Source organism: Papio anubis, chromosome 11 (genome assembly GCF_008728515.1).
Source record: "Papio anubis isolate 15944 chromosome 11, Panubis1.0, whole genome shotgun sequence".
NCBI lineage: Eukaryota > Metazoa > Chordata > Mammalia > Primates > Cercopithecidae > Papio > Papio anubis.
Genome location: NC_044986.1, coordinates 88,486,578 through 88,499,605, shown reverse-complemented (window position 1 = coordinate 88,499,605; position 13,028 = coordinate 88,486,578).

Below are 13,028 nucleotides of genomic sequence, written 5' to 3'. Positions count from 1 at the left end.
TTACCTGGTTTACATCTCTGCTCCACCACTTACAAGCTGAATGACCTTGGATAAGTTACCTAGCCTCTCTGAACTCAGTGTTCATCATTTGTAAAATGGAAACAATAGCCACCTTGGAGAAATAGTACGTTAAATTAAATGAAATAATATGTTAAACACATGAAATATAGATAGCCTTTGACTAAGAAAAAATTCTTGGTTGTGTCATTCATTTTTCAAGAGACAGTATTTTCCTAGGTCACTGGGGCTTTGGTCTAAAATGCTTACAGATGGTACATCACCTGGTGGCGTATTCCTGGGCACTCACAAACTACAATAAAGCATTTGAACATGCTGGACATACCAGTATAAGACAAAAGGAGGTGGTCTGTTGCTTTTGTTGTCGTAAGTTGAAACAGATCAGCAACGGGAAAATGATATGGGACAAATTCACAAAGAATATGGAGAACACAGAAAAAGTAAACTTAGAAATCATCATGGGGTGTAACACTACCAAAGAGAGAGCCAGGCAGTCGCAATGGGCCCCGACTATTGACCTCCACCTATGGGAGGTGCTGCCTCTGTGCTATGTAAAACCCTACTGGTCTCCATGCTCAGCTAAGGTGATCAGCCACACAGACAGAGGAGCCTCCTCCTGGTCCTTTGAATGTCCAGGTTGAGGGACAGAGCAAGAAGGACAGGAAAGTAGCCCAGGGACAAGAAGAAGAGGGCTGGCAGCCATGTGGCCAAGAGCCAAGCCAGGCTAAGACAGCAGATGTGGGCGATGTTCCCAGGTCAGGAGCCACTGCCAGGATGCCAGGCCTCCTCGAGGGCATGAACGAGGCCTCTTGCGAACAGGAACGCCTCTTTGGAAACATGCTATTTTATTCTGTCCACATTTTCTTTTCTGGTTTTCAAGAAGTTCTCAGCGAAAAATGCTGGTCAAATTGGTGGCACAAGCCAAAGATAAGAGTCAGCCGTGAAAAGCTAAAGGGATGTCACTGTGCAGTGGAGGGTGAGCAGCCGGGGCTGCGCCAGGAGACAGATGAAGATGCAGGAGAAGAAAGATTCAGGGAGCAGAGAGGCAACTCCTGGTAAGTCCCCAACAAGCCGACTCCATATTCTAGAATGGGCACTGCTAGCACCACTAGGAGCCTGGGGTTCGGATTTTATAGAAGGGCTGTGCCCTTACAATTTCTCTTCTGTTTTTGCTTCTCACACTCTTCTGGCTGCTTTTTGTATTTCAATTTACAAGAAAATTTATTTTTTCTATTTTTAAAATGATAGTTGGGATCATGACTTTGACATTTGGGGAAAAAGCAGGTATAACTCACACCTTACTTTTAAATTCCAGATGGATTAGAATGACCATTTCTAAAAAAAAATCTGTATTAGAATAAAATATGTATAGGGTAAAATGTAGACTATTATCTGAGCAGAAATTGCAAATGAAAAGATTGATAAATGAGACTGCACATTAAAGTAAGATGTCTGCAGAGTACATATAATACAGTATCCATGAAATTTAGAGACAAAGAACCAACCAAGAGAAAGATAGCACAGCAGACAAGAAAGGAGGAGTGTTATCACTTTTGATCTACAGAGCTCTTACTTGAAAGCCAGTTAAAAAAACAGAATCTGCTTAATGATAGTAGAAAAAAAATGGGCAAAGGATATGTGTAAATGGACAATGGAGATATAAACTATATTTAGCCAATTTTAAAATAAAATATAATAGATATAAACAAAAATAATGAGTATTTTCTCCTACTTTTCAGGTCAGTAAAGATGATGGAGACTGGTGGCACCAGTGGGGGTGGGAGGAGGGGAAATGCCGGCATCAGAGCAGAGGAGTCAGGGCACGGACACACACCCTCCCAGCTGGGTTGAAATTCAGCTTCACTACTTGCTGGCTGCCACTTGCCTTCTCTGTGCCTTAGCATTATCAGCTGTCATCTGTATAATGGGATTAATAATGCCTCAAAGGGTTGCTGGGAAGATTAAAAGGGTCAACATGCAAAGGGCTTAGAATAGTGCCTGGCATGTGGTAACTACTACACAAGCACTCATTTTATTATAATTATTACTGTTGTTATTCTCAACATGTTACCTATGGGAACATAAACTTACAAAAATCTGGCAATATGTATAAAATATGCATGCACTTCAGCTTATCGATTTTTTTCTCTTATTTTATCCAAAAGTGTTAACCATAAGTACATGAGGAATTGTGTGCAAAGATACTCATCACTGTGTTTTCATAGTAGCAAAACATTGGCAAACAAGTTGAAATTTTAACTTTAAGAGCTTCTTTGCATGAATGTCACGTAATGTCAGTATGATGAACTATTATGCATCAATTAAAACTAAAAAGAATGATATACCTAAGCGAATTAACGCAGAAACAGAAAACCAAATACCACCTGTTCCCACTTATAAGTGGGAGCCAAACATCAAGTACACATAGACACAAAGATGGGAATAATAAACCCTGGGGACTCCAAAAGGTGGGAAGGATGGGAGCAAGGGTTGAGAAACTACCTTCCGTGTACTAAGTTCCCCATATGGGCTGCAGGATTATTAGAGGCCCAAACCTCAGCATCACACAATATACCCATGTAACAAACCTGCACATGTGTCCCCTGCATCTAAAATAAGATAAAATAAAGAATAAAAATATAGAAAAGAGAATGATATATACTCAAATGTGAATCTATATCTGTGTCTGTAGCTCTACCCACGTGCTCATTTACATTTATTTCCAATCCGTCTGATTCTGGAATTAAATTCTGAAAATGCAACACAGATGTTAATTTCTACTTTGCTACTACAATGGTGTTTTAATTTTTATATTTCTCATTTATTATCTGAATTTTCAACAATGAATTCATTCCAAATGACAATAGCTTTATTTTTTTCTAATTGCAATACATATTCTGAAATTTCAAAAAATCAAAATACTCAAAATAAGTGGAATCACACAATGTCAGTAGACACATCGGTGGGATTCTACTTTTCCAGTTTGCTTTCATTGTACTTGCACATATGAAGGAGACATTCCTATAAATGAAGATTTCTAAGAAATGAAGATTCTTACAGATTCTATAAAAGGAGGTATTCTTATAAACCACACATATACCCATAGTGTAAGTTAGGGCTGCAGGATTTGCAGTTTTTCTATTGTCCTGTGTTTTCAAAATATCACAGACATCATTGCCTTTGAATAAAGATAGATGTAACTTATTTTAATGAACTGGTTAGTCTAGAGCTTATGGAAATGTAATGCATTATTCATATGTATTGGTTCAAACTTCTGGGCTACTAGAAGTAGAATTAATGTGTTAAAAGAAATAGAGATTTAAGGGTGGGCGCAGTGGCTCACACCTGTAATCCTAGCACTTTGGGAGGCTAAGGCGGGTGGATTGCCTGAAGTTGGGAGTTCGAGACCAGCCTGGCCAACACAGTGAAACCTCATCTCTACTAAAAATACAAAAATTACCTGGGCATGGTGGCACATCCCTGTAATCCCAGCTACTCGGGAGCCTGAGGCAGGAAAATCGCTTGAACCTGGCTGGGGGGAGGTTGTAGTGAGCCAAGATCCCGCCACTTCACTCTAGCCTGGGCTTAAGAGCGAAACTCTGTCTTGAAAAAAAAGAAAAAAAGAAATAGATATTTTAAGTCTCTTGATGGCTATTTCAGATTATTTTCCAGAAAGATTGTACTTATCCATACTCCTGTTAGCAGGATTCAAGGACTATCTAAGTGTACATGCATTTTTAATTTAACTGTTGAAACTGCTATCTCTTCAGTCTTAGTTGGCACTCAAAAGGAACTTTCGGTCCAAAGTCCATGAAGGAGCAGTAGAGATTCTATTGAAAAGTAAAAACCTTATTAATTCAAATGATAAGCATTTGAAGCCTTCGTAGCTGTAAATAATTCATTTACAAATGTCAAAAACAGAAAGTAAAGATTCTAGGAATCATAGCTTGAGAGTGTATAAGAAACAGATTGTATGGGCACCATCCAATTCCAGTGGAGAGTATCACTTTATCTGTAATCTCTTTATTCTTGGCTTCTTCTGCCAGTTGAAAATGAGCTGCAATTAGAATTATTTTAGGCACTACTTTTCCTTTCATTATTCACGGTAGAATGCATGCCTCAAGTATTTACTTTTGACTACATCCTTACTTTGCAAAACATTTATCTTTAGGTACATACACACACACGTTGATGTAATCACAACTGAACCTAATGCTGTGTCTTTCACTCATACAAAAGCACATTGAGATAGTCAAACTTAGTGCATGCTAAAGGGATATACTTGTAAGTTTTGCATATATCTGTGCAAATGGTATGCATGTGTGTGTGCATGTGTTGCGTGTGTGCCTATGTTTATTCTTGGGGTGAAGGACAGGGAAGGTTACTGCTGATAAAGATATCTGGGGTGTTCATCTGATCCCTCTGGTACTGCATCCCATAGTGAGGCTTAGATTTGCAGTGTGGCCATTGTAGTGCCTGGGAGCTGGCCTGCCCTTCCTCTGACTGATGCTCTAAAGCCTCCCTGTGGGATAGGCTGACAAGAGGTATTCTTCTAAAGTTGGAGCTTGGGGGAGTCAGCGGCCTGCACCCAAGGCCCTCAACTGGAGGTAGGAGAGATGCAGATGGTCTCATCTTCAATTTCTGGACCATGTTCTTTCCCTTCCAAGCTGCTGCCTTGGTCTCTGGTGGTGCCCACTCCTCTTTCTACCAAGGCAGTAACTGAATCCTGCAGGTATGGGCCAGCACAGGGGGATCTGGCCCCTCCCTTCCCAGCTACTGCTTCATTCAGGCACACTCCCTACGTCTGACCCACTGCTCTGTGATTGGTGCCCTTGGGTCTGTGTCACCACGTCTGGAGCTCAGCCTTCTGGTCACTCTTCCCCTGTGCCTCTGGTCCACCAGGAGCTCTTGGGCCATCCTCTCACAGGGTGCTCTGGCAAATAGGCTGTCCTTCCTGGGACGGAGCTCCTCACCCAGGACCTGGTCTTCTTTGTGTCACTGCAGCAACTCTCCCACCACGCTCGCAGCTGTGGCTGACTAATGTGATCTGGGTGTGGAAGGAATTACCCAAAGGCCCAGAGACATGAGCCTCAGACAGCTTCGTAGGTCCCACTGTAACTGGCTTTGTAGGGACGGTTCTGGTGGAAGATTCAACCACAGAATAACCCTTTCTGTGGATCAGCTTAGTTAAGTAGTATCCGTTCAGGTCCATTCCAGCCTTGCCCATGGGCAAATTGGTTCCTGGCTTTTGTCTCAGCAGCCAGCTGGGCATCATAAACAAGAAACCACTGACCAAGAAGCAAAGGTTGGCATGTTTTCAGTGGGCCTTGAACTTCCACCCAGAAACCTTATCTCTGGCAAAACAAATTCTCTGATCAGTTCCAAATTCTATGGTTGGAAATAGCATTGTGGGAAGGAGTTGACCAGAAAACAATGCAGGAACACCTCATTTGTTTGCAATAGGCATGGCAAAGTACCTCTTAGACTGCTTCAGAGAAGGTTTTTAATGCAGATCTCTTAGCACCTCTGACCCTGGAATGAACTTGCCCTCTAGCACGGTCCCTGCTCGATTTGCTCCCACCCTCAATCTCCTGCCAGGTGCTCAGGAGGTCTGCTCAAACACCATGCTGCCTGCCCTGCCCTCTCAGTGCACGCCGCAGGCTACTCCAGGACCTTAGACCAGCTGGTTTCTTCTAAAGTTACCCAGAGCACCCCAGGAGCCACCTCAGGACACCTCCACTTCCCTCACAAACATGGACACCTTAGAGTTTTTTCTCCAGACAGAACATCTGTCACCTTGAGACTGGTTGGCTTTTAGGAAGTACATTCGCTGCAGGAGGGTTTGAAGAGTTAACAAAACCATTCAGAATTCTTTGCCATTGGTGATCAACCCACCAGGGTTGTGTCATTTCTTCACTGTTTTTTTAAAACAGACTGGGGTCCTACATGTAAGCCTCTTCCACTGTCATAAGGGATTAAAGCACAACTTCTGGGAAACCCCAAAGAGCATTTCTGTGAAGCCCTGTGCTGTGCAAACCAGGCCAGCAACTCTTCCGCTATCCCACACAACCCAGGGTCTTTCGCTTAAGCTGTATCACGGCCAAATGCAGTTTGAAATCCTGAAGTGGGAAATCTGGTTTAGTCGAACACACCAAAAATGGTATTTTTGGACAATGAGGAAATTTGAATTTGAGTACTAGTCCATACAAAGGAATCATCGTTAATTCTATTGGGTGGAAAATGTAGATTTTGTTCTGTAGGAAAATGTTATTGGTTTGTAGAAATTTACACTGAAGTCTTTAGGGTATGGAATACTAAGTTACTCAGAAGAATTAATTTTTAAAAAATATTCAACTCATGTTTGAAACATCTATTTAGGGGCAAATAGGCCTGCACTGCTTTGTCTCCAGAGAGAAACAAACATGAGCTACTATTGGGCCCTTGTTTGCCTAGAACTCATGGAGGTAACAAATTTCCCTCAATATCAAGGGAGAGACAGCATGGGCGCCTCGGGAAGGCGCCTCAGAGGGAAGCAAGTCTCAGAAGGCAGGGGTGCACCGCTGAAGCTGCTAAAGCTCAGAGCCCTGGGAGGCTCCGAGCTGAGCCACTGCAGCAAGCCTGGTGGCCACGCCTCAGCTCCAGACCTGGGTCCCAGCATCACCTTCCAGCAGCAGCCGTTTGCAGGAGGACCCAGAGGACCCCTCCGCAGACAGATGGATCTGGACTGTGTTCTCCTGTAAGATACACTGCATGAACCTGGAGCACTCAGAAGACATCTTCGGCTCAGGTGTAATGAACCAAAAGACCATAGTTACTTGTCTTCAACATGTAATGATTTCACTTTTCATTCTCACCATCACCTCCTCATGGCACTCACACTGGGCAAGGCAACAGACAGAATAATGGCCCCACTAAGACTTGCACACCCTAATCCTTGGAACCTGTATGTAAACAGGTCATTTTAAGTGGGAGAGGGGACTTTGCAGAGTTGATTAAGTTAAGGCTCTTCAGATGAGGAAATTATCCTGGACTCCCTGGGTGGGGCCCTGTAGCCACATGAGTCCTTAAAATCAAAGAATCTTTGTCAGTTGTGGTCAGAGAAAGCGATATGCGGCCAGGAGCAGGGTCAGGGTACAACCCTACTGCCCTGGAAGGTGCAGGAAGAGACCAGGAGGTATGGCCACCTTTAGATGCTGGAAAGGCAAGGAAATGGATCCACCCCTAGAGCCCCCAGAAGGACTAAAGCCCCACTAACCCCTTAATTCTAGCCCATGGAGACTATTGTCAGGCTTTGCATCTAGAGAACCCTGTGTTAGTTCTGCACTAAATTTGTGTGATTCTTTTTTACAGCAGTCCATCTAATCCAGGTGAGATGGAACCAGGTATCATTCTCTAGGCTCAGCCTGGTCTCTTTTGTGCTAGTTTTTACATGAAAACTGACTCTCTACTGTGGAATCATGCTCCTTCTGTTCATTTCCTTTCTACATTCTCAAACTCACGGCATGTTTTTCTCTCTCAGCTTGTCCCTAACCAGGGCAGATGGGCGACTTTTTGAAAGGCCCTTCCTCCAATGAAGAGGGACTCACTTTCTCATTTTTCTTAGCCAGTTAGGTGGCATCAATGTATGCAGGATATATTATTATAAAAAGATTTCCTTATCTTCCTCTCTTCAGGAGTTGAAAGCTCCTTTTATTTTGAGAGAACAGAGCCAGGTGGGAAATACAATTTCGGAATTATCCACCCTAAGCTGCTCGTTTACCCAGCATTGCTCAGGAGAGATTTTAACTAATATTAAAAAACTCAGCCTGCTCCTCACCCTGGGCTCTGTTTCCTCTGCCTCTGGCCTCCTCTGGCTTGTCAGTTACCTGGGACTCTCCTGACGGGGTTTTTTTGTTTTGTTTTGTTTTTGAGATGGAGTCTCGCTCTGTGGCCCAGGCTGGAGTGCAGTAGCATGATCTTGGCTCAGGATCACTGCAACCTCTGCCTCCCAGGTTCTTGTTATTCTCCTGCCTCAGCCTCCCGAATAGCTGGGATTATAGGCAGGTTCCACCACGCCCAGCTAACTTTTGCATTTTTAGTAGAGATGGGTTTCACCATGTTGGCCAGGCTGGTCTCTAACTCCTGACCTCAAGTGATCTGCCTGCCTCGGCCTCCCAAAGCACGAGGATTACAGGCATGAGCCACCGCACCTGGCCTCCTGACCCGGTTTTAACGAGCCCAGAGCCTCCACCTCATTTGTAATTGAGGCACACCATTCTAGACACACCCTTGTTTGCCAGAACTCATGGAAAGGTCAAAAACAAAGACACTGTTTATGATAAGTGGACAGTAAAACAGAAATTTCAGGCATGCGGATTCCTTGCACAGCCTCTCCAGAAAGCAAAGCTGCATTTAATAAAAGGAAATAAATTAGCCTTCCAGAGGACATGGGTCTTGAGAAGCTTTCTCATGACCAGATGTGATCTGTGCTTTCTAATGCCATTCTCATTCTAATCTCCCACTCATCGGAGTGACTACAGAATGCCTTGTTTGCTTTGTAAAGTCAGCCAGTCCCCAAAAAGGGAGACTGGTAATTGTTTATCCTGCTGTGGCTCTTTCATTCTGCAAGTCTCTTAATTTCTCTGAAAGAGTGCAATTAAAGTAATTTAGCACAGTGCTGACACACAGCAAGTACTTAATAAATGTTAGCTATTATTGTAATGATTACCATCAAGCTATTATTATAATTAGCTTAATTATAGAACTTGTCAAAAACACAGGTTAGCTATAGAATGTTCTTATCAAATTTATGTAGAGGAAATCCAAATTTCCTTGTACATTCAGCCACATTACAAGAGATACTTTAACATCAGGAAATTCCCCTGAAACATTTGAATTGTAAGTTAATTTTAAGGACAAATGCTACAATTGCCTACTTTATCTCCATCAGGAGGTTTGCACATCATTTCCCACTCTTACCATGTGCTCTAGAACTCTTTCAGCCTACACACACTGTTTCATTTAACTATATCATGTATCTTCTCTTGTAAATGTAGTTCTCAGAAAGAGAGATCTAGGCCTCTTTAACCTCCTCTCACTTCACAACCCGCTAAAAATTGAACCACTAAAACTACTTTATTAGTATGTTTGAGGACTACATTATTTACTACATTGACATTGGAAACACTCCTCTTAAGTCTTTCCTAATATTGCATAACAATTTATCCCTCCATTGTCTCACTTATTCAATTCTTTTTTCAATGTGCTTTTACCACAATTTTTTAGAATTTTGAAGTAATTTTAGACTTCCAGAAGAGCTGCAAAAATAGTAGCATGTGATGTTGGTGTATCCTCTTCACCCATCTTCTTATTGTGTTAGCATCTTATATAACCATGGAACATTTATAGAAACTAAAAAATTAACTGGAACAATGCTATTAACTAAAGTACAGAGCTTATTTGCATTTTACCACTTTTTGACTCTTCTCTTTTTGCTTGTCCAGGATCCTGGGTTACGTTCTCTCACTGGGAATTGCCCTTAACCTCAGGGATGGTCTTGTCTGCTCCGGGGATGGTGGGGGCAGCCCTGGCCAATGATTGATCATGGTGGAGGATCAAAGGCATCGCTGCCTTGCTTACATTTGGGATGACTCTGAAGGGTCATCTTGGCTCTGAAATGCCCACAGGAACAGTGGAAATGACAGTTGCAACTCTATTGAGTTCAACCTCTCCATCCCTTATTTCTCCTTTATTGACTTCACTCTGGGTGTATCTCCTGAAAGCTGTCCCCAACGAACATTCTGCATGCAGATCTCATCTCAGCATCAGTTTCCTGGGGATTCACCATAAGATTGTTGGTACTGTGAGTGGTCCTAGAAATGAGACATTAAAATGGGATTTGGAAGCTAGGTCACTCACTGGTTTGTTGGCAACAAGAATCCCATCTCTGGTGGTAGGTGGGGTGCTGATAGCTGGGCACACAGTGGTAGAGCAATTTCGAAAGCTCTCACCTGTGGTGAACTGGGATGGTACACTTGTGCAAGGCAATGCACCGCTAGTGCAACTTACCTGGCATTTAAGAAACATGAAGAAATGATAACTGTTAATCCTAAGAAGTTGGACGGCTGTTTCTGAGCACAATTGATTCACTTAAGAAGGGCTAGCATGTCCAGTTCTCTGAGCCTGTTGATCCCTTTCACCTATTTGCCATGCCAGTTCTGGCATTTATACTTCATTTAGTGTGGCTCATTGCTTTTTCCAAGTTTCCAAGCTCCATCCTAGCAGCTTATAAACATTTCTTCTTCGGTCTGCACCAGGAAGTTAAATCATGTATCACAGAATGGTGCTTTCGTTCCAATAAACTCTCTCTTATCCAACTTCAGGTCCAGTTCTCTTGATTCAGCACATTCAGGATCCAGTCTCTGTGTCCACATTCTGGCTCCTGCTGGTGCCTGTGAGCCAGGTTTGGAGCTCTTTTGGCACCTACTACCCTTCATAAGGCAAGCAATCCCCAGTGGGCTGTAATGAGATTTGATCCTGGTCTTTAGACCGGAGTGCAGAAGGGAGGTCCAGACAGTCTGAGGGGATAACTGTTGTCTGTTAAAGCGTCTATCACATGGAATCCCCTGCACAGTCTTAAGCAAGGAGCCATCACCATGTTCTAACAAGGGAGAATGGTCTGTGGGTCAACAGGTTCAGGAAAATTATGCAGGTCAAGTTTCTCACCAGCACTTATCAAGACACCCCCCTTCCAAGTCTCAGGTTCCTCATCCTGCCCTGTCAGGGCTGAGATTGTAGAGCAGGAGGCCCAGCAGGGGTGATGATTAACTTTTCTGAAAGTCTGCTCTTACAATTAAGTCCTAAACCTCTACTCTGTCTGCCCTTCTTAATTTGATAAGGCACACATACTAGCTTCCACATTTTGCTTTGAATTGGTGAACAATCGCCCCAAACCTGTCATTGTCTTTATTAAATAAGTCAATATCTAGAAATAGCCAACCCTAACATGAAATGCCAGATATTTAAGAAAAAAAAAGACTTCCTAAATTAAAAAATTGCACTGAAGGACATAAATTAGAGTTAAATAAATGAAAAATCATTTTCATGCAAGAGAAAACTCAATACTATAAATATATCAATACCTTCCTGAGGGATCTATCATTGCAATTCAATGCTCATTACAACGCTTTTTATGGAATGTGAAATTCTAATTTTGAAATTCATTTTCCTGAGACAATTCGAAAAAGGAAAAGAAACATCCATTGTCCTTGTTACCTATCAACATTTATTACAAAGGCAAGAAATTTAAAACAATAGCTAAGAATAGATAAATAAATAAAAAATAGAGAGTGCAAGCATTTTTATATATAAATGTGTGGTTAGTAAATGATGGCAATACTGTTTAAAATCCGTGGGGAAAGATGGACTACCAAGTCTAATAGTGTAGGAATTTTTAGCTGTATATTTGGGAAATAAATTAAATCTCTACTTCGAATATCATTCATCAAAACAAATTCCAGATGGGTTACAGAGTTAAACAACTACAATTTTTAAAAACCTAAAATATTATTAGAAGGGAGAATGTTTATGACTGAGAAGTAGAAAAGGCCAAAAATAAAAAGTGTATTTTAAACTCATTAAGATTGACAAATATGACATCAAAATTTAAGACTCTGTAAGATCAAAAACATTTCTAAAAAGTTAAAAATAGTAATAGACTTCTTACTTTAAAATGTTTAATATATGTAAGAAACAAATATTTATAACATATGTAATAGATAAAAGATCAATATTTTAAGTATATAAAGATCTCCTTTATTCAATCAAAGACAAACAAGAAATAGAAAAATGGGCAAAGCATTTGAGAAGGCTGCTTACAGTACAGATAATACAAATTGCTAGCTAATGTAAGACTGTTTCTCAATACATAAGACACGTTTAAACAGAAGACAGTTTCCCATTTGGTAAATACCATTTAAAACATCAATTAGATGATTTATAAACCACAAGAATGGGCAACATTTTCAAAGTTTGATTAAATTAGTGATAGCAGGGTGGTTTAGTGGGAGGGTACATAGATATAGGGGCTCTACAATAACTGTAATAACTAAAAATTAGCATATACTTTGACTTAGAAATTATACTTCTTGCTAGTTTTACTAGGAAAATAACCACTCAGCTTCATGAAAGGACTGATACAGGGATGTGTGAGGATGTTAATTATACTATTTTTAATAATAAACATAAAATTAAAAAGTAAATAACCTAAACTCCATTTGTGTAAAAATGGCAGATACTAAAAAATTTGAGTGATACACATGTGGTGGCATTAAAAGATCTTCAAGACACATAATTCAGAGACAAAAAAGTTACAATATGATGTGTGCAATGTAGTAAACTTACGCAAAACAAAAATAGGCTTTCACATCACACAAGCACAGGGCTATGTATTTCTATAGATTAGTGATGTCCAACAGAACCTTCTATGATGATACAAATGTCCTATAATCTATGCTGTCCAATATGGGAACCAGTAGCCATGTGTGGCTTTGGGCACTTGAAATGTGTCGAGTGTGAGTAAGGAGTTGACTTTCAAACTGTATTTAATTTTAAATCATTTAAATAGCTGCACATGGCTGGTGGTTCCCACAATGAGGAGCACAGCTGAAGATGTGCGTACACCAATATTAAGTCGCTGATGGTTGGAGGACTGTGTGCAGGTGTTGAAATGTGTCACGTGAGTGTATTCCTGTATTACTTGTATCAGTGGAAAAGGAATGTTTACAAAGCAAAATACAATAAATAGCTTCTCAAAAGATGTATCAGATCTGTTGCAAAAAAAAAAAGCCATCATTAGTGTAATCACCTTTGCTTATTAATGGGATGCCCCTGGAAATATGGGCAAGTGGCCAGCTGGCCAACCCCTACCTTTCAAAGGCATGGCTAAAGAAGGCTAGTACTGCCCACCCAAGCTGGGCGCTTATTCTGGCCAGCAAAGCAGAGAAAGTGGAGGCATCTGTAGACTCCGGGCT